Source organism: Pomacea canaliculata, linkage group LG5 (assembly GCF_003073045.1).
Source record: "Pomacea canaliculata isolate SZHN2017 linkage group LG5, ASM307304v1, whole genome shotgun sequence".
Lineage (NCBI taxonomy): Eukaryota > Metazoa > Mollusca > Gastropoda > Architaenioglossa > Ampullariidae > Pomacea > Pomacea canaliculata.
In genome coordinates, this window is record NC_037594.1 from 14,318,648 (window position 1) to 14,341,187 (window position 22,540).

The 22,540-nt window shown below is 41.0% G+C and overlaps 1 protein-coding gene across 5 annotated transcripts in view; it reads left to right on the plus strand.

The window, feature by feature from the left end:
* LOC112563614 (corticotropin-releasing factor receptor 1-like) overlaps positions 1–22,540 on the plus strand; it is a 106,942-nt gene that overhangs the window by 21,804 nt on the left and 62,598 nt on the right. The window contains exon 1 of one of the 5 annotated variants that reach the window (XM_025237749.1): positions 8,938–9,565. The exons of 3 other annotated variants lie outside the window; for them this stretch is intronic. The gene's annotated coding sequence lies outside the window, so the exon portion shown is untranslated. Of the gene's footprint in view, positions 1–8,937; positions 9,566–12,656; positions 12,807–22,540 lie in introns of those variants that run through there. One more of the 5 variants, XM_025237748.1, reaches the window with a different exon arrangement.

Consider the following 22,540-nt stretch of genomic DNA (forward strand, 5'->3'; position numbering starts at 1 on the left):
CAGCACATGTACATGAAGACAAAATGTACACAGGTCTTCCATTTATACGAAAAAAATGAACAGCTGCATTCATACATATGTATAAAAATATCGATGTATTTTGAGAGAATGAATATCCCTGACTGCTCTTTAGAGTTGATACACACCAAGCATCATTTTTCAGATTCTTTTCTATATCGGCAAGAGGAACACTTCATCAAATATATATATCTTTGTCTTGTCGTCTCAGCTACTGTGACACTAGAAATTTCACTTACACATTGACCTGATGTTTTCCTAGCTGTCGAGATCCAGAGGTTACTACAACAGCCACCTTAGCAAGACCTCGATCAATGGCACTATTTGACTTGGTTAGTTAGACATTTCTAGCTAAACTCCTACCACAATAGGCGATTAGCCGTTAACACCCAAACAGGAGACGGCTTTGTTTCAGTAATGTGACCATAAAGTTTATGTTACCCACCTGCGCATAGGTGAGGCCAACGTTCGTAACGTGTGGAGTAGGCTGGACGTGAAGGGGTGCGGATAGGCAGGATGGTGCTTGGTGACAAGCTTCTTGGCTCTGAGTAACAGTCACGGCCCCACAGGCATTCATGGGACTGAAATTATACCCTGCAGTTAAAGGCAATCTGTAGGATTTATTGGTTTCATACCTTTGTCCTAATTATGAGGCTTTAGAATTTTGTTTTGGGGAGTTATGAATGACTAAGCCAGGCATTATCACAGGACTGAGAACGGATTAGATGCTGGCTTTGGATAGGTCACAACCTCGAAAAGGATCATATCAAAGGTTTCCTTAATATTTTAAGTATGTTTTCTTCAGAGATGATTTTCTCATACGTCAGGTGGTAGTTTCTTTATTTATTTTGAGAGAGATTGTGCGGCTGTGTTACTCCCAAAGCATGGCAGATTTACCGAACGTGAAATGAAGGACAGAAGCTCAAGGGAGGATATCATCAGCTCTTACAGACTGTTTTTGAAAACAGAAATAAGATACAGCGTTACTGGGTGTATTGGGCGGCAAAAAAATTACAATTAAAGTGAAGACAAGAAAGAAAAATGAAGAAGCCGAGAAGAACACAACCGTAAAGTTTTCATGACATAGCAACTCCAAAGACACAAAACCCAGAGTAATTTACGAGAAGACAGGTTGAAAACACGACTGTAAACACAGCGCCAGGAAAAAAAAGACAAAAGAAGATATCACATCAAAATATAAAAAAGATAACAAACAGGAAATGGGAATATATGTTCCCGTAGAAACAGTGACCTATTCACTGCCAAGAGTACAACGGAAAAAGCTTGATTTAGCAATTTTTCAGAGTTTTTATATCAAACGTGCAGACCTGTAGGAAAGATACAAATCACAAAAAGAAAATAAATAGAGTGGAGGCATTTATAAAAGATGCTTCTCTTCATCGGATAATGCGTGACGCAGGAGACAAGGAAGGTGAGGATGCGAGACTTGCTGAATGTCTCCTACTAATAATATGCAATGGCAAAGGTTTCTGCACTAAGAAGCTGATTGTTAGGGGTTTAAATGTAACTGGAGATGGAGAAGTTGGCCAAAGAGGATGTCAAAAATAGGATTAGGGAAATGGTGAGGATCACGTCAGCAAGAGTCAGGTCGTCCTAAGCATCTTGCGATTGCAAAGACAGATAGGAAGTCCTCAGAACTGATCAAAGAGTTTTTTCCAGCACGTAGGCGAAATACGGAAAGGAGGATACAGGCCAGACTGAAAACAAACACACAAAAAGGAAATATATGCATTCTCACTAATTCGCTAGACGTAGCAGTCGGTGTATTTTTTAAACAGTAGCTGGAGTAGTTTTCGAAGCTGTTGTTGTGGTTGCTAATATTGTTGATGTTTGTGGCGGTGATGTCATCGTAAATAGTTTATTTCGTGTCGTAAAAGTAGTTGTTGTCGTTGTCCTGTAGTGACCAGAACTCAAGAAAAAGGCGGTAAAATAAGCTCTCCGGTGCAAAGCGTCTCTCAGAATCACGTGATCAGTAAAATCTTGGTCACATCTCTCGTTTCTCTCTGTGAGACATTCCTTGATATGTTGACTCCACAGACTCGTGTTCTTTTATTGACCCTCATTTGCATGCTTTGAAAATGGCGCAGAACCCGCTGCCTTTTATTACACGCCTGACCACATCTAGGGTACTTGGATTAAGGGTGGGGGATATTGCATTTCTAGGTGGCTGTATTTTTTGTTTTTTGCTGTCCTGTTGCGCATAGCCACGGGGTATGTTTACAACAGCAAAACCCTCGTTTTGTGTGAATGTAAACCTTGATTTTCAAAAGAGCCGCCAAACATAACTCAAACATCATTTGGAATCAGAGCCATACTAAAAAGTACAAATCTGTTTAATGTTGTTTGCTAGTGCGGGCAGGGCAAGCTGTTTTTAGAGATCGCACGATTGCTTAACTTTTTATTTACAGCTGAATTTTTAAAATCAGTATGTCCCATGTTCACGAAACCATTTGCAGATAAAAAAAAATTAATTTCGATTTAAACATTATAACTGAATTTTTACTTTTTCTGAATATTCCCCAGCCTGAACTAACAGCCTACAAATAATCTTTGTTTTTAGTTTTATTTGTTAGTGAGTTAACAAAGTTGGAATACGGCAATTGATAAAACTGAAAACCAAGCTGGACAAGTCTTTCTTTGTTAAAAAAAAAAATGCGGAAAAAGCTATGTTCTGCCCAACTAACGAGTTCAAGCTTGACTTAAATAGTAATTACAGCTTTGGTTTTCCAGATATTTTCTTAAGTCAAGCTTGCTGTCATTAGTTGGGCAGAACTCAGCTTTTTCGAATGATGTAATGCAAGACCTATGATTTTAGTTTACTCATGATGTGAAATTCCGTCTCATTAAGATGTAAACATGATCTGCGAAATAGGCCACCAAGCAGCATGGAAGAATTAATAGATGACAATCTAAAAATTATAACTTTTTTTTCAAAATACACTACCTTATTTCCCCAAGATGCCTTCTATCTTTAGAGCATAATCTTCTCGAATCTTCCTGGTATTTAATGGGAGAAAAACTGAAACTCGAAAAAAGGATCAGATGGAAATTAAAGAAAGTGGCTCTCTGATGTTCTAGAGGTTTTAATTAGCTAACTGTGAGTTTTCCCACACCACGTGATTTCGCTTTGCATTTAATTCTTTACAGCTAATCCACGAAACCCTTTTTCCCTTTTTTTGTGGTAGAGACCGTGTTTCCAGCTCATGTGAGCATTTTAATACAACAAAATTCTCACTACTGCGCTGAAAGCGATATTTTTGTCTTTGCCTCCAGCAGTGAGGCCAAGCAATCACACGACCTTTGGCCCGGCATTACTCTCCCCTGGAGGGAGCCACTTGGGTCTGATGCGCTGGTCCTGCCTGAAAAGGTCACACGATTCACAAGCAGATCTGTCAGCTCGTCTCCCTCCCGAGAAAGTTCTGGCCGTCTCCACTACGCTGACCTGTAACAGGTGGAGGTCAGCCACCGAAGTTGGATAGGCCCAGCGAGAGCATTAGCAATGTCGTGGGAAGACAGCCTCGCTTAGCCATGGTAATACCTTGAGAACCGGCCCTACTTTCCTTTAATCGAAAAAATCCTGGTTCCATTACACCTCGCCCAGCGTTCTCGCTCTCCCCGAGCGCTGCAATTCGTGATCACTAACTGGTAAAACAAAGTGGCTGCGTGCTGGCGACTGGACACCTTAATGAGCTTGAGTAGGAGTGGCGAGAAAGAGAGAGGATGAGGAACTATTTTTGATGGTTACCTACACACGTTGAGCTGCCATGTCTGCCAGTCTCAAATAAAAACATATAACATGGAATGCAACTTAAATAATCGTCAATACATTAACATTATGTCGTTTTGCATTGTTTAAAATAAATGTTTCTATTGATGTAGAATATCATGTAAGTACAACAAAAATGATGTAACTGTAACCGAAGATGTTTTAAATAGTTTACATTTGTGAAAACAATGATATATATCGCTGGTTACAAACCTTTAACATCTGACCCCTGATAATTGGCGTAGCCTCCGAGGTGCCTCTAAAACCAGTTGTTTTGGCGAATGTCTTGGCAAACACGATTTATCAACATGTAGACTAAGATGCCATTATCCAGACGGCGCTCCACAAAACCTTTTGCTGCGCCCTTTACATGCAAGTCTGGCAAACCTGACTACCCTTGTCCTATGAAGAAGGTCGTACAAAGGATGTGTACAGGTGGATTGCTGTCTGTCTGCCAAGACTTACACTTCTATATAGCTTCACATACGCATTACAGTCAAAGACAATAGAAACGTTTTTCAACTTTCGAAAACAAGAATAAAGTGAACAAAATCAACGCATTTCTTTTGATGCATGTATATATATATAGCGAAGACAAGTAAATCCAAGGACTTGAGATACAAAATGAGAATTCTTTTACCTGATGTGTTCCTTTCTTGCACCTTTCAGGCTAGAAATTAATACATCTCTCACTTAAAGTCACGTGACGGGCCACAGAGGTATTTAGACGCCGAATAAAAATTAATTTGAACGAACATGTAACTAAGGTTGGCCAAGTTATTTAAAAACCTTGTCAGACTTGGTCAAAACATTGTCCTGTTTATGCGTTTAAGAAGGTCCCAAAAGTTCTTCTGTTTGTTTGCTTATGTCTTCCATTTCTCGATTTTGGCTACTCTGTTAGATAGTAATAAATAGATTAGACAGTAATAAACTTCCCTACCGTGTCTCTTTGTCGTTTTATTTGCATTTTCAGGAATAATATTATTTTTAGATTTTTATTTGTTATTCTCTCTGCATTTGTTTCTGTTTGTCTGCACGTTTAACTCAATTGATTGCTTATTGGTTTTCCTCGCAGCGGTATTAAAAATGTATTTTACTCTTCTCAATTTTGCCAAACAACAGATTGACTGCCGCTCTGTCTTAACGAAGTAGCAGTCTGTACTATTATCCTCTTACATGTGTATTTGCATGCATTTCGTGCTACCTCAAACCTCCGAGCGCGCACCCATGTATTACACCTCCATCAATAAGCGATGCATATGAGCTGTTGGTATTTGTCAATATTTTTTAGTATTTGAAATGTGAATTCAAGCCATTATTTCATGTGTGCGCATGCCCAGACAACATTCCCCTAACTTTGCGCTCATTACATTCCGGAGCTTCAAGCGAGATAATTCAGGTGGACAAAATGTGAGTTAGATGAATTGTTTCCACCGACTGCCTCTGTGTGTCGTGAAATGTGGCCAAGAATTTATCACTTTGTCTTTTAACGATGGTAATAACTGCTCCACCGCCTATCGCTGTTTGCCAGTCATCCACACTAAAATGTGTGTGGGCATTAATAGTACTCCCTTTAATGCACATTTATAATAAAGTATCTTCTTGCATGTATGTTTTTTATTTCTTCTCGTTTCCGGAATATCTTTCGTAAGATCGATGAAAACCAATGGTTGTTAGCAAACCCCGTAGAAATAAAACCGGCAAAGATAACGAGATATAATGGGTTTTTAACTCCTTCTGGGAAGAGTGTGCGATAGAGTGATAGAGCATCCTAGAGGATCAATGGGTGAGCAGTTTTTACATGGGAAGGAAGGAAAGACATGGCTATCACGCAAACAACAGGCGTAGGTCTCGACACACACACTGCGCCAGCGCGGAACTCTTCAGTGTGGGGGGGAAGGGCAGTGTTCGCGTGCGTGTCCCGGCCTCGTGCGTGCATGTCCGCTCATGTCTTCAAATGCCACAGACCCTGTTGTTTGCTGTTAGACAGGAGAACCGATCGCCCTGGAGAAGAAATCTCAAATGTCGGTCATAATTAGCATTCTTTGCTTTTTTCCCCTAATGTTGTTTAACTTCAGTATCTTCAGGAGTTGTCCTTAGTTTGTTTATTTTTTTTTTATTTATTTGCCCAATTGCCATATTGTTGCCGCTGGCTCCAAATCGCAACTCTCGAAACTCCCTCCTGCCACTATCACACACCCTTTCAGCTGGCTTGTGTCACGTGACGTGGGTGCAGTGCGATGCACTTGTCTGTTGGCTGATAAGCCTGCAATACTTATGCCGTGGTTTTTTAAATAGTCTTTAATTAAGAAACCACCCGGAATTTCTTCTCTCCCGCGTGAATACCGATGCATTTACACGTGTATCAAGTGTTTCCTGTAGACAGAAATAAAATATTCATTCGATTGCCCTGGAGATCTACAAACTTATTTTGTTGTTGCAGTTGTTTTTGTTGTATTCGGAAAAAAAACCAAATTGTGAGGCTTGAAGTCAACTTCTTGAACTCTGGCAGAACGATGCGCAGTACTTGCGCGGCTGGTTGACTCACTTCCGGGTCACGTGCGCACGTTTTTTAAGAATTATTTTCAGCTTGACTTTCACCCCAGTTCTGACCAGTCTGTTTGGCCTTGATTGTTAAAATCCGTGCGAACTACTTTCAATCTTAATCATATATAAATACAAGTCATAAAGAAGCAGTGACGACGACAACGACGACGATGATGATGACTATGGTTATCATTAAGAGTTCACTAGCCTTTCTAAAGCAGTAATTATCTTGCTGTCAATAAAAATGTGTATGCGGTTTCTAGAACACTTTCCACACCACAGAGGTCGGCCAGTTACACTTCAATCGTTGTATTCAACCTTCTTAGATTGTAATTTGTGTGCTTCTTAACATACAAGGATTTAAATAGGGTATATATATATACATGTGTATATAGGTACAACTCTGTATATGCATGTACACATTCGTGCATGTTTATATTAAGGGTATAGCGGTATGAACCAAACCTAGAGCAGGTTAAAGCGGTAACAAAGAAATACTGTTGGAAATCGTAAGGCTAGGAATGTCGTAAAGCGCATGACCGGGAATGTCGAGAACCCAGGACTGGTTAAGTCGGAAAACGATGGATCGGTCCTGTCAAAAGACATTTACGAGGCCGCATACTACTAGCAAATTTTTTTTTCATCCTATTTGCAGTATTTTGTTCTATAAAAAGTTTACATGCTTCTCATTTTTTTTCAACAGATTCAGCTGTAATGTTTTTTTAAAGGGAATTATTTTTACATCTTCTAAAGGTAGCGTGCAAGTAACAGAAGAACCGCACCTTATATTACATAACTGATTACTTTCTATCGGTATACATTACACCTTTCTGTGTATTCGGCTACAGCCCACAAAGGCAGATGAGGCACAATGACCGTTTATCTTGCCGTTGCTGGCTGCCGAGTGTCTGAGCTGGCAAAAACTCTTCACACTGAGCCTGACAGCTCGACAACAAGCTCCGCAAACCACCGCAGGCTGACAGCCCGAGATAGGCTATCAGCTTGATTTATCTAGTGTTAAATGTGAAGCTTACAGAGCCGTCTTGTCGCAGTCTCAGTAAAGAATTCACAACTGAAAAAGCTCCCACTGGCTCTGCCACGTGATCAAACGGCGAGATTCCAGATTGATGACTTCCGGCATGGCCCGAGAGATTTCGCAGGCTACCGTCAATATTTCAAAATGTAGCTCTAGTCAAATTAAGCTCCAAGTTGCTGGCATGACAACAAAAAGAAGAAAGAAAAACAAGCGCTGTGAAGTTTTTTGTATTTTTACAATCCGCTGTGAATTGTTGTTTTTAAATATTTTTATGCACGTGTGGATTGAACTACCGCACTGAAAAAAAAGATGGCCCACTCAGCTAACCTGCTTTGTAAAGGCGCTGGAAATTGTGTCAAGAACTCCTTCCTAAACTAGGTTTCAAAATGTAGTATTCAGAATCTTGTACCTGGTGAACAGAAAAAGTATTGCTTTCAGATTGGGGTAATTAATATTTTTTAATAATTCAACCATTTCAACCACTTAATTTAAAACAATAATTTTGCAAGCAGGCAAGCTTTTTACGATGCTAATTTCGTGATGATGGCTCTCAAATGTCTTACATCAGTTCTTTTTCATTTTCAGATTTATGTGCTATTCTTATAAGTTTTTCTACATGCATCCATCTTTTTCGATGACTAAGTAAAGGTCGTGTGTTATCACCCGCTGTCGAGCTGACTTCTTGACCCGCTGACCACCTAACCTCTTGACTAAACGGTTTCCTTCCAATAACCTGCTTGTCCGCCTAGTGACCGTAGAATTCTTCTTTCTGGGATTAATGCTTTTGCAGCCTGTAAAATATATTTGGATGTGCTCTAAATAAATAAGTATAAAAAGGGGTAAAGACTAAAGAAGAAGTTGGTGACATGGAGTCTAGCGTCAGATACCTTGTTCAATGACCGCCTATAAAAAGTGTTTTAGTTTTGTGTATGTCTTAAATTATGTACTTCCGGTTACCTCTTCATTTTATTTTCTTTCTTTCTTTTTTTTTTTTGTTCTGCTTAGATGTTCATGTTGCTCTATTACCACATAAACACTCTATCGTCGAGACTGTCACGTATCTTGTGTGATCAGCAGAACATGCATTTGTCTACATACTTGCCGCCATTTAGTACATTGGTTTTATCTTTATTGCCCAGTCCGACAATGCAGTTCGTTGTTTCTTGTATTATTTTATGCATTAGGGTAAGGATTTGTCCGTAAGCCCATTTCATTAAGCTTTACAGCCGCGCTTGGAAACAAGGAAGAGAAAAGGAAGAAAAAGAAAAAGAACTGTCGTATCCCAACATACCCCACAACCTACAGCAGTCTTCCCTGTTCTAGCTTCCCCCCATGAGGGCCATCAACACTAGTGATCACCAATCGATTCTAAAGAGAGAACAGCTTCCCCTTTGTTGTCAAAACCGGTTTCGTCGCTGCCCATGATATAAAATGTGTGTGTAGGTGTGTAGGTGTGTGTGTGTGTGTGTAGGTGTGTGTGTGTAGGTGTGTGTGTTACATTTATGCGAGTCTGTACGTGCATGCGTGCGTAGTGTAATATAAATAAAAGCCAGACCCTTTTCATACCCACGGAGTTTATCACAGCCGGACTCTTGTATTGATGCGCGGTTGTTGCAACCTGTCAGCCGCTCGCCCCTGTGCATCTCTGTCTCACTCAGTCCCCTTCGTCATGTACGACATCAGGCGGCGAGACTGTGGCGTGTGACATTTTAACTATTTCACATATTCCATCTCTTATTGTCTCCCCCGCACACTTGCATTCTTGACTGCGACTCCGTGGGTGTTCACATTTGCGTCCCCTGACCGCTTTACTACTGGAAATTCCTCCGCAGCTGTTGTGTCATGAACTTTGCCTGACAACTGACTGAGCAAGCTGTACACCTCCGTGCGTCGGTGTGAAGGAAGAAGCGAACTGTTAAACTTACGGTGCATTATTTAAAAGAAAAAAATGTAGGAGAGTGAGTGAGACTCTAGACGACTCCTGGTGAAAGGCAGCGTGTCGCTCGAAGTATTTAATGGACCGGGAGGATCGGGCAGGAATCACTCACTCACCCATTTTGTGGACTTGGAAGTTAGTTAAATCATGAGCATGAAGTATTCCCTTGTGTGTCACATTCTTCACAGCGCGGCTTGATTTCTGTGGACAGAAAGTGGGAGTTAATACCAGACAGCGGTAGGTAAGTGAATATTCTTGCAGCTGACAAACCAGTTGACAAATACTTTGCTGATTTTGTTGAAGCCTCCAGCCTGTTGCTGTGTCGTTGAAAGGAACGATCGAACGCTTTTAGAAAACATAATTAAGATGTCTGGAGAATTCTGTTTCTTGGTCTAAACTTCTTAGGGCAAGTGTACCCCCGACTTAAAATACAGAATACTTCTCTCTCTGTGTATGTGTGTGAGAGAGAGAAAGTGAGATATTTGTCGAGATTTGTGGCAACTGTCACTAAAATGTTTTATCGTAATGTTATTTTACAAATAATTTGTTCTTCTTAACAGTACAGTGAGGCTATAACAAAACATTCCAAATGAGTTTCTGATTGTCAAAACTACCATTGATTTATTTCTTTTACTTTTTTCTTGCCAAGAATAGGCACTGAATAGCTATGCGCTCGATGATGTCTTTAAAGTTCATATCAGCGACCTGGAAATGTTCTCTTCGCGAGTGCTGGGGCGGAACGGTCATGTCCTCTTAAATTGTAAATGTCGAACATTTGTGTAGAACCTTGTTAGAAAACGGAGGTTTGTGAGTGTACATAATCTAGACTGAGAAAATCTTCAAGAACATTAGTTCACACACCCGTCGTTTGAAAACTGTTTTTAAGCCGTTATTACTGCTATTGTTAAAGACATGTACAAAAATTACAATATTTATCAAAAGATAGTCAGCCACATGGTGTCTAGCTTATTAACAATTACTATTTACCATTGTTTTAGTAGAAACGGTTATAAAATTGTACTAGCAAGCACTTCGTTACATGGGTGACTCCTGTCTGTTCTTTCATGTGTGTGCTTGCGCCGTCTGCACATTGAATTAGTTGATGTCTGAATTGTGGTTACACACGGAACAATATAAATTACACTTTACCTGCCGTCAACCTCACATGTTTGCAGTAAAGTGCTGGAGGAAACCAGCCGGAGTACCCAGTTTTATTTCCCCGAGTCCCAAAGGCCAGTCCTGTTAACACCTGGCACACATAAATAGAAGTGCGTGTGTGTCCTAGACACCATCCCATCACCTGGCTGTCTTCGTGCATTGATGAGTGTTGCAGGATTTCTCCGCCCACCTTCTGGACGATTTCAGAGAACTATGCATGCATAGAAAGCAGTTCTAATGTAAAAGTAGTTATTTTTGCAAATATGGTAATGATACTAATTTAGTCAGTGGTACATTAAGATAAAAAGCTTATAACAATCACACATTTCCCCAGAATACACAGTGTATCTATTTACTACTCACGCTGAATATATATCTCGGCGAAATAATATCTGCATGAAATATTTTCGAACACATAAATTTCGACAGGGCGCCGACATGTGTATCTCCGTCATACTACCAATTCCTGAACCTGACAAATCGAACCGGGTGGTTTTCTGCGCATTTTTTTTTTTTTTTTTTTTGCGCACCTAATTACGAAAAGGCGGATATCTGGACCTCTGATCACGTGACTCTCCCGAACTCGCAATTTTGGTTACAAATTTGTCGAAGCCTCTTCCGGTTCGTCTGCGAAGCCGGTGTTCTATTCACATTTATCATGTCCCCACTGAGCGAGCTACATCTACTAAATGGTTTCGATAATGAAACAAATCGAGAACATTTTAAAAGATAATGGCGGATCGCGCTGGTGTTTGGTGAATTGAGGGGTTGGCAGATGCAAGTGCTTCACTCTCACAAAATATAGAAGATTAAGAAGTGCTTAAGGGGAAAAAATGAATGGTAACACAATAAGCAATTATGTGCGAAATTAGTTCACTTGTACAGGCTGGCAGGAACTGTGTACGGTTATAGAAAAAGGAGTGATTTGTAAGATTTCATGTCAGGTTTGTGTGTGTGAGAGAGAGAGAGTGAAAGAGAGGGTAGGATGGGTGCGACAGAGTGTCGGAGGCAAATACTGATTTCGCTCTTAAATAATTGTATCATGAACAAATAGAACTCTTTTCTATTCAAGAGGTGCCATCATTTGTTACAGACACCAAGGGATTCCTCCGAAACTCCTGAAAAGTTAAATTGTGAAAATCTTGGTGCCAAAAAAAAAAAACTTCTTTCCAAATGCATTATGGAAAGGACCACCAAGAAGTAATAGAGTTGTAAAAGTTACAGAGGCTTCAAATGTCATTCTTTAACGAGGTTTTTGAAACAGATAGACCCACCTATGATAATGCATTTGTATTTATGTGCAGATGTACAGAGCATCCAAGCACCTCTTGGAGATAACACATTGCTAGGTCGAGATAAATGGTGGTTTTGTATGAGTTGCCTCTTAAATCATGTTCTCGTGTGATTGCTTGGGTTCAAGAATTAGCATCTTTTATCGATGGATTACTTTCCAAACCATATTACAGACTGTATCTCACTATGTTATTAGCACAATGTATGCAACACATAGATGTGTGTGAGAGCTTGATCATTTGTTCTTGTTCGTCGCTACCGCTAATTGTGATGGTGGAAGCTCAAAACTCAGTAAAAATATTAGATGTTTTAAACGAGAAAAAATACCGTGCAAAATCACAAATCATGCACAAAAAGCCAGATAGGGATAGGAAGAGTTTGCCTTTGCACTGTTTATGAAAATTGTGATGTGTGCAGCACAGAAGAGTCACTTTCTTCTTCAGTTCACCTCTATGAACTGTGAAGTGGTTTTGTAAGATAATTTTACGCCCAGAATGCGCCTGTGATATAACATGCGACGAAGTGAGAGGTCCGGATATATATTTATAAATTTCATGCTGTGCACCTTTATATCGCACGGAGTATGGTGCCGATCATCTCTGTCCAGACAATCGAAACCTCACATCAAGGTGAGCATATCGCTTGTCAAAACCACTAAGCCTTGACTGCTGCCAAACACAGCAGGCATTTTTTTGTTTTGAAAAAAAAAGGTGTAAACCACTTGAGACTTGAAACCAGACGAAAGCAGGGGAAGTAAGCTGACGCATTTATGCGACCGTTAACTTGCAACGCCCGCAGCGGGACGTGCGGAACTGAAACCGGTTTCATCTGATTAGCTCACTGCACATGGGCTGCCTCGCTGTGGATGCTGGGCACATTCGCTTGATACAGTATTGTACAGAGAGGACAAAGGGTGAGGACTGACGAAACGTGGGGACAAATGACTGCCAAACCATTGTGATTTCTCTATGGCTTGTGTCTGAAAACATGTATCGTTTTCTGTATGAAAAGTCGGATTCTTTATGATCAAGGTAAGTAACCAAACTTCTCCAGTTTTAAAGCCATTACCTGTCGTGAAAAGCAAAAATTATTTTAAAAAAAAAAAAAAGATTTTTTTTTCAGAAAAGGAGACCATCGATTACCATACTTAATAGTGTATATAACTATTTGCGTTTAAGACTTTGATCTGTGGTTGTATTTATATCCGTTACACTCTTCCTTTGCAAAAAGATTGATAAAAATTGTGTTATTCGGGATTTGAGTTAATTAGGTACAGAAATAAGAACGAAGAGAGACACTGACTGAGGAGGTAGCTAGTGTTCCTGTCAACATCACCTCACAGCAAGTGTTCCATCTTGTTTTTCTACTCTGCTGTTTCTGGATTTCCACTGTGTCTTGATAGTAGGAACTTATTTGCCTGTTACAGATATCCTGCAATTGTTCCGTAGAACAACTCACATCATACGAGGAATGAAATATGCAGGTCACATGTTTGCACGAATTTTGATTGTAGGGCAGAAGTGGTGATGACAGGTGTAACCCAGATGGTAGTTGAGCAGTGACAGAGGTCAACAGTCGTCAGAACTGTGCACACATACGCCTCAGCCAATGGGAGAGCTGGAAACATATGTTGATTATGCGTGTCTGTGTACAAGCGTGACCTCACGATTTTGGCCGCTTTCTGTCCGTGGTGATGTTTGTTGGCATGTATCGGTATGTCGTGGACAGAAAGGAAATATTCCCCAGAATTGGGGAAATAATTTCTTGCGCTGATCCCGATCATCAAAAGACAAGAACCCGCGAGTGAGTATAGCGATCAAGCATCAACGCAACGGTTAGAAGACATTATAAATGAATGTTAATGTTTGTTTGTGCGCGAGTGTGTTTGTATGTCTATGTGCGTGTAAGAGAGGTTTATTTTTACGATTAGTGTCAATCGTATTGCAGTAACACACTAAAGGAATTAAGGGCATATAATTAAACAAATAAATTGTAGCTTCTATAAAACACCGGTACCACGCTTAGGACGCTGCGTGGTTATAAACACAGTGGTCAGTATTCCATGAGTGAGGGAATGTGCCATTGCGTAGGACAATGGATACTCGAGGAGAAGTAAGGAAACATAAAAATATGATTATACATTATCTTCTTCTCGCTTCGATCAACATCACGATAATTCAGTCAATAACTTTATTAACAATTTTGATGACTCTCAGTCCCCGAATAAGCCATGTTACTCGCGGCAATAAAACTTTGCATATTACTTTGAGCTTGTCATGGCAGTGCAAACTCACAAAACAGGATTTAGGGAAGTCTTTTTTTTCCGAGTGTGCATTTAAAACTAGCTTAGGTTTTCCGAGGTGTGCATTGTGCTGAAGACAGTGAAAACTAAGATTAGCCTCAGACAAGATAGTGGAGAGGGTGAGGGGAACAAGAATGTAAAGTACTTTTTCTCCGTAATTTGAACGCGTTACATTCGAATTACTTCTTTAAACTGATTTAAACATCTTTTTAAGAGCTTGTCTAAAGATCTGAGTGATTTCTCAAGATACACAGCTAAACACTGAAGTATGTCAAACTGTAGACGTCACGTTTGTACACATTTCTAATTAACAGTTATCCTCAACTCTCCCATTGGCTGGAGCCTTCACTACACAGCCATATATATATATGATGTTTGTGTGGTTATCCTTAACCTGTGGCTGATTTGCATGTGTGTATGTGTCTCGGAAAGGGGTATTTGTCTTTATTTGGCTGAGGGGAGGGATTGTATCTTGCAGCCAGTCACTAAAAAAATGCACTTCATTGAACTTTTAAAGGTTTTTCTTCGTTATTTTCTGCGGGCGCTTTTGATGGGGTAAAGACTGAAATTTTTCCACAGAACACTATCATTGTTTCAACGCTTTAAATGAAGGAGTGATGAGAAGCTTAGTTTCTTGTCACCCCACTCACAACTTTTCTGGGTACCTAGGTCTTTTTCACATCTGACAAAGTGTTCCTTTAGAAGCCCACCATTGCTGTCAGAAGACCCGCGACATTTTAATGTTAAAGTCCTTAGTACACGGCAACACGCGAGAAGAAGGCTCGCCTCCTCCAGAAAATCGGAAAGAATTCCATTTTTTGCGGCCAGTTGATGCGATCACTCACAGCAGTTCACCAGAAGCCTGAAAGCCGAGCTCTTTTGCATACATTTACAAACGATTAACGAATGTATTTCCATGATGTGCCTTGGCATCAAAATAAACGCAGAAAACATTTATCAGGCTCTGCACGGCACTGAATGGCTAAGCTCTGAAAAAAAAACCCCAAGTTTTCAGTGCTCTTGGGTAAGTTGAAAGTCACCTGAAAAAAATACACAGAAAAAGGAAGTGGATATTTGGTCATGCGCAGCTAGAAGGGTTGCGTGATGGCTCAATATTGCTGCATGTTGGATGTGGTGGGCTTCATTACTCACGGTCGATGGAGGTCTTTGGACTGACACCTATTGAATGTGCGTTTACACTTTCACACCAAGCATGCAACACTAGCTCTGTAACTCAGGCAACACTCACACACACATACACAGAGAAAGAGAAAGCAGCATGTCCCACATTCATAATACACTCTCATACACCCACACGTGCCTACACGTGCAGAACCACTCCCATTCGACCGAGAAAATGACAGGATTAAAGAGGAACAAAAGACTTGGCAGTATTCGAGAGGAAACATGTGACTAGACTGGATTACAATCACAAGTGGGACGCAGGCGCCGCATGCAGCAAGTGGCGGCCAAGAGGCGACCACCATCACGGGACTGCAGCAGTTGTAATGCCTTGGCCCGTGCAACAACAGCTTCACCAACCTCCCACCGTCCAGCACCCACACCAACCGATATTTACCTTTCGTCTAAAGGCACGCTTCGCCTGTCACCTTTTCCTTTTGCCAACTCATGCGTGCATCACTGTGATTGAGCAACATCTGTGGTGGTGTTAGCAGGATTTCAACTCCAGCCGTTCAGCCGCCTGGTTTGTTTTCGTTCTTAAGGGTGAACTTTTCCCCCGTGGGCTCATTGTGTTTTTCTTCCATGTTTAAGTCAGTAGACGGAGATTAGTTTCTGTTTGGTGGTGAGAGCAGTCAGCTTTGATGTGTGTCCGTGCGATTCGCATGCGTGAAGTGCATGCCATCCACCTTCACCCGAGATCAGAACAAGCGCACTGTTAGTGTCATGTAATGGCTGTCAGCATGGAACTCAAATGGAGGCTTTCTGACTGGTGTAGGATGCCATCTATAATGACAACAGTAATGTATAACAACATGTATATAAGACGCAAGGACCGTGGTTTTCATCTTATTCTCTATTTCGCCTATTATTAACGACTGCTTATTGGTATCGGATAATGCCGTCTGGAGCCCACGTTCATTATTTACGACAAAACCGATTTTCTGTAGTTTTTTTTTTCAACTACAGCCTAAAGGTAGAAAGACTTTGAGAGCAGTGTCATATTCTGCTAGAAGATTAAATTAACACAAAAACTTCGAGAACTGGGCCAACGAGATGGAAGGAAGAACTGATGAGGTTTCAGTGGATGAATGAGATACTGTGGGATGGCTTCGGTTTTAATGACCATTAGAGATACCCTAGTGAGCGACGGTATTCCCTGAAAGTGTTCTTGATGATATTACTAATACTAGAGTTTCATTCATCGACTCTAGCATGGAAGGGAAAAAAGACAATTTGGAGCAGTGCGATGAATGAGCTAGTGAAAGTAGAAGAGGAGAGGGGTCCTAATGTTTGCCGAACTGTTGTAGTCTCTAAGCCTTCATGTCAATGTTGCGCCGCCAAAAATCCTGGGGAGAAACTGCATCCCTCTCGAGTTCTGAGGCTGAGACTGTGGATGTAATGGTTACTGTGGCTTCGACCCCATGACCACAATCCCACAGAGCTCCAAGAGACCGAGGGTCTTTGCCTCACTGTGGTGAATGGGTTTATTATCAGTCGTTATTGTCTGGCCCTGTTTTCGTCTAGAAAATCCGGCTTCATTTTCGGTCTTTAGCGGGGGCCTGTGGGTTCGATGCCAATGCTGATCACAGTGCTGTCATTGTTCTGCCAAATGCTGGACTGCTTGTAATCAACTTCCTCTTTGTTAGCAACATCTGATTCGATTCGTGAACTTGACGTAAAAGATTAAAGACATTTGTCTTTGAGGATGACATTTTCTATATAATTTTTTTAACTGTTTTTCCACTGCTCAGCATATTTGTCGGCAAATCTTTCCCATCATTAAATAAGAGCAAAAAATAATAATTCAAGACACTTCGGGTGGGGGCTTGTCTTGAAAAGTAGTAACCCTACTGCAAAAAAAATTACAGGGATGTGGAACTTTGAGACCAAAAGGATCACTTCTATTGAAATTTTCCAAGATGCCTTGCTGGTTCACGCCCAGACTGCATTGAAACCCCAGACGAATGTAACTTCTATAGCATTGTACTGACAAAAATTACCTAAGCTTCCTGCCAGTGATATCACATCGCCATTTATTGAAAATGGTGAATTTTGGTAATGTTAAAAACCGCTGAAATTGTAAAGCTTGTATTACACTGTAACTGCACCAGCCCCTTGTTAGCCTCCTCTCCCAGCCTCCACTACTTTACCTCTCTCCCACACCATTCTTCTTCCTATTCGCTTCGTTTCTCTTTCTCATGAAGCCTCTTGCAATTGAATGCGACAGCCTGTCCTTCTGACTTCCCGAGGAAGTGCTGTCATGGAGAACATATTTCAGGTTATCGTTGTATCATTGCCCTCGTATCTAGGTCCTCGTTCGTCATCATGGGCTGCTTCGTCGTCCTTGTGACACTTTTGGTTGCGGTGGTGTCCTCTTAATTGTTATTTTATGAGATTTTATTTTTCCGGAGACGGTGATTAACAAGTGCTTGCGAAGTTCGTGTCCCTTCTTGTGTCAGTGCCTTAAATAAACCTCGCATGTTAGGTAACCTTTTAGCCTTTCATGTGTACAATAATTTGGCGAGCTGAGGGATAAAGGATGGATAAAGTGAGAAGTCGAACTATTTCACTATTATTGTTCACTGTCCCGGGCAGCTGGTGTTACTATTTTTTCTCTTTCATATTTTCGGCTACTTTTTAATAAGTTAATAAGTGTCTGGGTGTCAAGCTTTCTAGTAAAATTGTTGTGTGTGTGAGAGATGGGAGGATTGCGTATGTGGTGGCCTGTCAAAGTAAGACATGAATGAACTTTGAAAGGTTGCATGTTAGAAAAAAAGGTATTATGAACTCTATACATTTTTATGAGAAATATAAAGGACATAACAAAATCGCACGCTGTAATGTCACATTGGATATAAAAAAATAATTCTGGGCTGTAATAAAACATCCGATATCTCAAAACTAAAATACGCTGCTTTCTCAGGCTTCTTCAAACTGTTTCGTTCAATTACTCTGAGGGAGAACAAATAAGCTTAGGCCTGCCCCTGCAAAGCTTTGAAGCGCCACAGCTTTTCAGAAGCCACAAAGTGCGCTCGTCATCATGTTCGCCTGGACGGCGCAGGCCCTAGGGGCCCACGTTCAAACTTTCAAAGAAACCGCAGCGCCGAGTCAAATTAAAGGTGTTGGCCGATAGGGCCAGAAGGGAGCCAAGGCCAGCAGCTAGAAAGATGCAGGAGATAACGATGTCGCTCCTGACATCGCGTTAGCTGCTTCAATCCCCCTCGCGTCGATACCGCTGCGCGACAGCCATGAAACTGGTAGATGCGAGCACATTAACAGACTCAAGGTTGGGGACGTCGATGCGTAAACAACAGCCTTTCGGCAGCCAGTAACTGGTACCTGTCCTTCTCGCCCTGGCAGCCTCCTTTGATCTGCCCGGCAACGATAGGAGCAGCTGTGGACAACATAAAAGGAGGTGGTGACATGAAACGAAAATGGCGCTGGGGCAGTCTACGAGGCCTGGATGCTTGCCTCCTGGCAAGGAGCGATTGTAACCACAGGGCCGAGGCGTGTGCCGAGACCATAAATACGTTAGCGCGCGACGGGAGGGCTGGTGAGCCAGCTTCGTCCTTGTGTTCAAGACGTTCAATAGCATAATGTATTTTTACGAAGCGTTTTATTGCCGGCAAGGAAGGATTTATGTAACGAATAAAAAACACTGGCATGTAAACACACGCATATATATATAATGACCCGCCGCAACCAAATGAGTCGCTCAGAGCAATTTCTTACTAGAGGCCCCAGAAGGTTACGAGGGTCAAGTGCGCAGTTTGAGTTTTCTTTACAAATAGATTCCTTGGATATTAAACTAACAGGACAATACACTGATAGGTTTGTCCTAAAATACATTTTAATCGAGGTACCCCAAGGTGACCCGTCACGATTTCCACAGGAAAATGGCAAAATTCAAACGCTAGTTCTGTACCAGTTCCCTGTCAGAGCTCTGTTGTTTTATACCTTACCAGAGAGCCTCGAGTCCGTATTTTCAGTCTCTCTAAAGACTGACACAAATAGTAACGAATTAAAAGATTTGTCTGCAAAAATTTAGGAGCAAACAAATCTGATCGTTGATCTCGACGCTGTCCAATGGGAGAATCAGATACTGAACTTTCCTGCGTGACGAACAGAAAGGCGCCCAGCGATTGGCTGAAGGGAACAAAACTCGTTCCTTCCGCCAGGTTTTCTTCACAGCGAAAACGTCTGAGTGGCGAGGCATTATTAGCTTTTAGTCCATGAAGCCAGGGAAACATTTTGTGCCTTTTATTGAATAAAGGGGAAAGTGTTTGTATTTGTCCCACTTTGTATCATATTCATAATCATTATCATTGTTGATGTCATTGACGTTCGTACATTCCGACGGTACAAATGGGAGAAAATAAAGCCAGTCAATACAGTCAGAGGACTTCTAGTATATCTCCTAGGTCTAGTGTCTAGGGGAGGACCTGGCCATCTTACTGTGTGCTGGAAGGTTTCAGCCATGCTGCTTGCTGTAGGCTTTAGCTTTCCTGCCGGCCTTGATTTTAACAGAATTTCCAGTGTTGGGTATGAAATGACACAGCCGAGGTGCAGAACTATGCCCCGGAGCTTTATTTGACAGTTATTCCGGTGAGAGCGACATCAAGATTGAATAAATCGAAGATCTCGTCCTGCTGTGACCTGCAGTTCTTGCCCATGTCCCATCTGTCTTTCTCTCCCCATTTCTCAGTCTCATTCTTTCTTCTGTCCCTCTCTCTTTCTTTCTCTCTCAACACATGGGCCGAAAGCTTACTCAATACAATAACTTTTTTCAATTTTCTCTTGTTTAGACATTACAGACCTATGTGTGTGTAAACACACATATACACAGATGCAAACACGTAAACACATACAGGCTTCCGCTAAGTAACAGTCGAGACTGTTATTGATTCGACACTTTTTCTTTTTAACAAATTCTGTATTTTGGGGGAATACAGCTTGCTTAGTGTAGTACTTAAGAGCAACAGTTTCACAAATAAACATCGTGTCAAAAGATGATGTCTTTTTATTTGAATTTACAATCCATCATAAACAATAATACCATCCACCGCGTCAGACATCTGTCGCCTGTGTAAGGGGGGAAATGATTTAAGTGAACATGCACAATAAGCTCACAGTGTAAATCAGTTATCGTTCTGAAGGTCTGATGAGGGGTATGGCGAGAGAGAGAGAGAGGATCAAGACAAGACAAAGTCTGTTTAGATGTTTAGATGTTTACCTAATACTTGTACATCGGCAGTTCCTTAAGTTTAACCCCACTTAATACTTTATTTTCAGACTAGAAGTAATGGTAGACAAGCGTGCCGTACTAAAAGTGGAGACAGTAGGTAGGAAATATTTCCAGATGTGTTTGTTGAAATCCGTTTTGTAGCAATTAAAAATGTTTACTCTAGTGCAAGCATTCAACAAAGCCGCTGTTGTACCTCACTCAGTCTTCGGACCTGGCGCTGCCAGATGTCTTTTAAAGCGATGGCCGGAGGAGAATCAAATTACTAGCAGATACAGAGATAATTTTTGAATTTTGTTTATTTTTAATGCTCAGTGAAATCTCTTTGGCGTCATGAATGAGTTGGGCAGATCTTTTGAATCTCTTCTTGTAGTTTTTTCTTGCTACATTCAATTTTACCATTGCTAACCTGTTATTACCTAATTGTTTAACTTTATCAGTATGTAGAATGAAAACACTAAGTATTATTCTTTAAGTAGAATAAACTACAATACATTTCGAAACGGAAAACTTAATCTTGGGACCTCCCGGTTGAAAATTGGAAAGAATATGTTTCTCGACTTTTGCGTTTAAGACGCAATAATTATGGTGAACTTTCATCAGTCATTTACTACTTGGCTTTGTTGAGTGTGAATGATGCATTAAGAACTGAGTAGTAGTTGTAGTTTGAAGGACCTACTCTGCTTTAAATCTTACAGTCTTTATCGTTTTCTATTTCCTATTTTTACATAAACTCTCCCTCTCTTTAAATATTTATAATGCAGTATTAAAATGTCACTCGACATTGCCCGAAGAATATAAAGGCCGTTTCAAGTTTTTAGTTTTCCGTCGAGGGATTTTATTCATAATTTTACGGATTTTAGGACTTTAAATTCAACTTCACTTAGATGTTACTTAATTCAGTCTAACGAATGGACGTCAAGCATACAGAGCCTTCTTGTCACCAGCTGTGTCCATGAATAATGAAATATTAATTTTTTACACAACATCCTGTATCCCTGTTTTTGTGAATCCCCGAGGCTTGGCGGGAGAGCGAGAAGTGGCAAGGTAGAATAGCAAAAGTTATTGAAGTGGACGAAAGGCAGAAGCCCGCCATCGACATATTGAGGCAGCCAGCTCGCCGCCGACCGCAGGTACAGCAGGTGCAAACCTCTCCTATACGTCACACGCGCCCGAAGATGAGAGGAATAAAACTCGCTCTGTCTGCACCGAGGCAACAATCTCCTGATTATTGTGGGAAAAATCCCATTGCCGTTTTTTGTCCACCTTATCATCCATCTTACTCGGCTATTGAAAGCGAGTGGCATCCAGACAGCGTTGCTCGGCGATCCCACTCGATTTTATGTCCTTCCTTTTATCCCCATCATTGACGATGATTAACAACTTTTGCAGTTTATAGCCGAGCGTTTAAAAGAAACATAAAATCTATGAACGTGTGCGTATGGAACTTGACCATTCAAATAAAGGTGTCCGGTTATTCCTGTTTTTTGAAAATATTATTTCGAATATTACTTTACACATTTCTTGAACAGATATAAATATTTTGATTCTTTTAGTCTCGACGGGTCCGTAGCTGGTTTAATTTGTTGTTGAGAAGACGTTGAAGTAGACTAAAATGGCTTTGAGATTGAAATGCCAGTCAAACCTACTGGGCAAATATTTCATATGACAGTTGAAGTACTCTTTCAGTGAAAAGAGTTTGGCAGATGTGTGTTTAACTTACTGACATTCAACGATCTTTCTGCACATAAACATGAAAGTACACTCGAACTGTTTTTTGATGAAAACAGTTTTCCTCTCTCTCGCACTCACCCCTCCCCAGCATACACCAAGAAGACGAATCATTTCCTCTTGCAACAATAAAAATCCTCTGGACGTAGCAGGCGGAAGACCATGAAAAGTCTCTCTCGGATTATGGCTGATTGGCCAAAGGGAGATAAGAGGTATCTACGTCCTAATCGGAACATGCTAGAAGGGAGGAGACAAATCGCTGTTCAGATGTAATCATCTCTCGAGTTCGTTTTGTCAGTTGAAAGTCT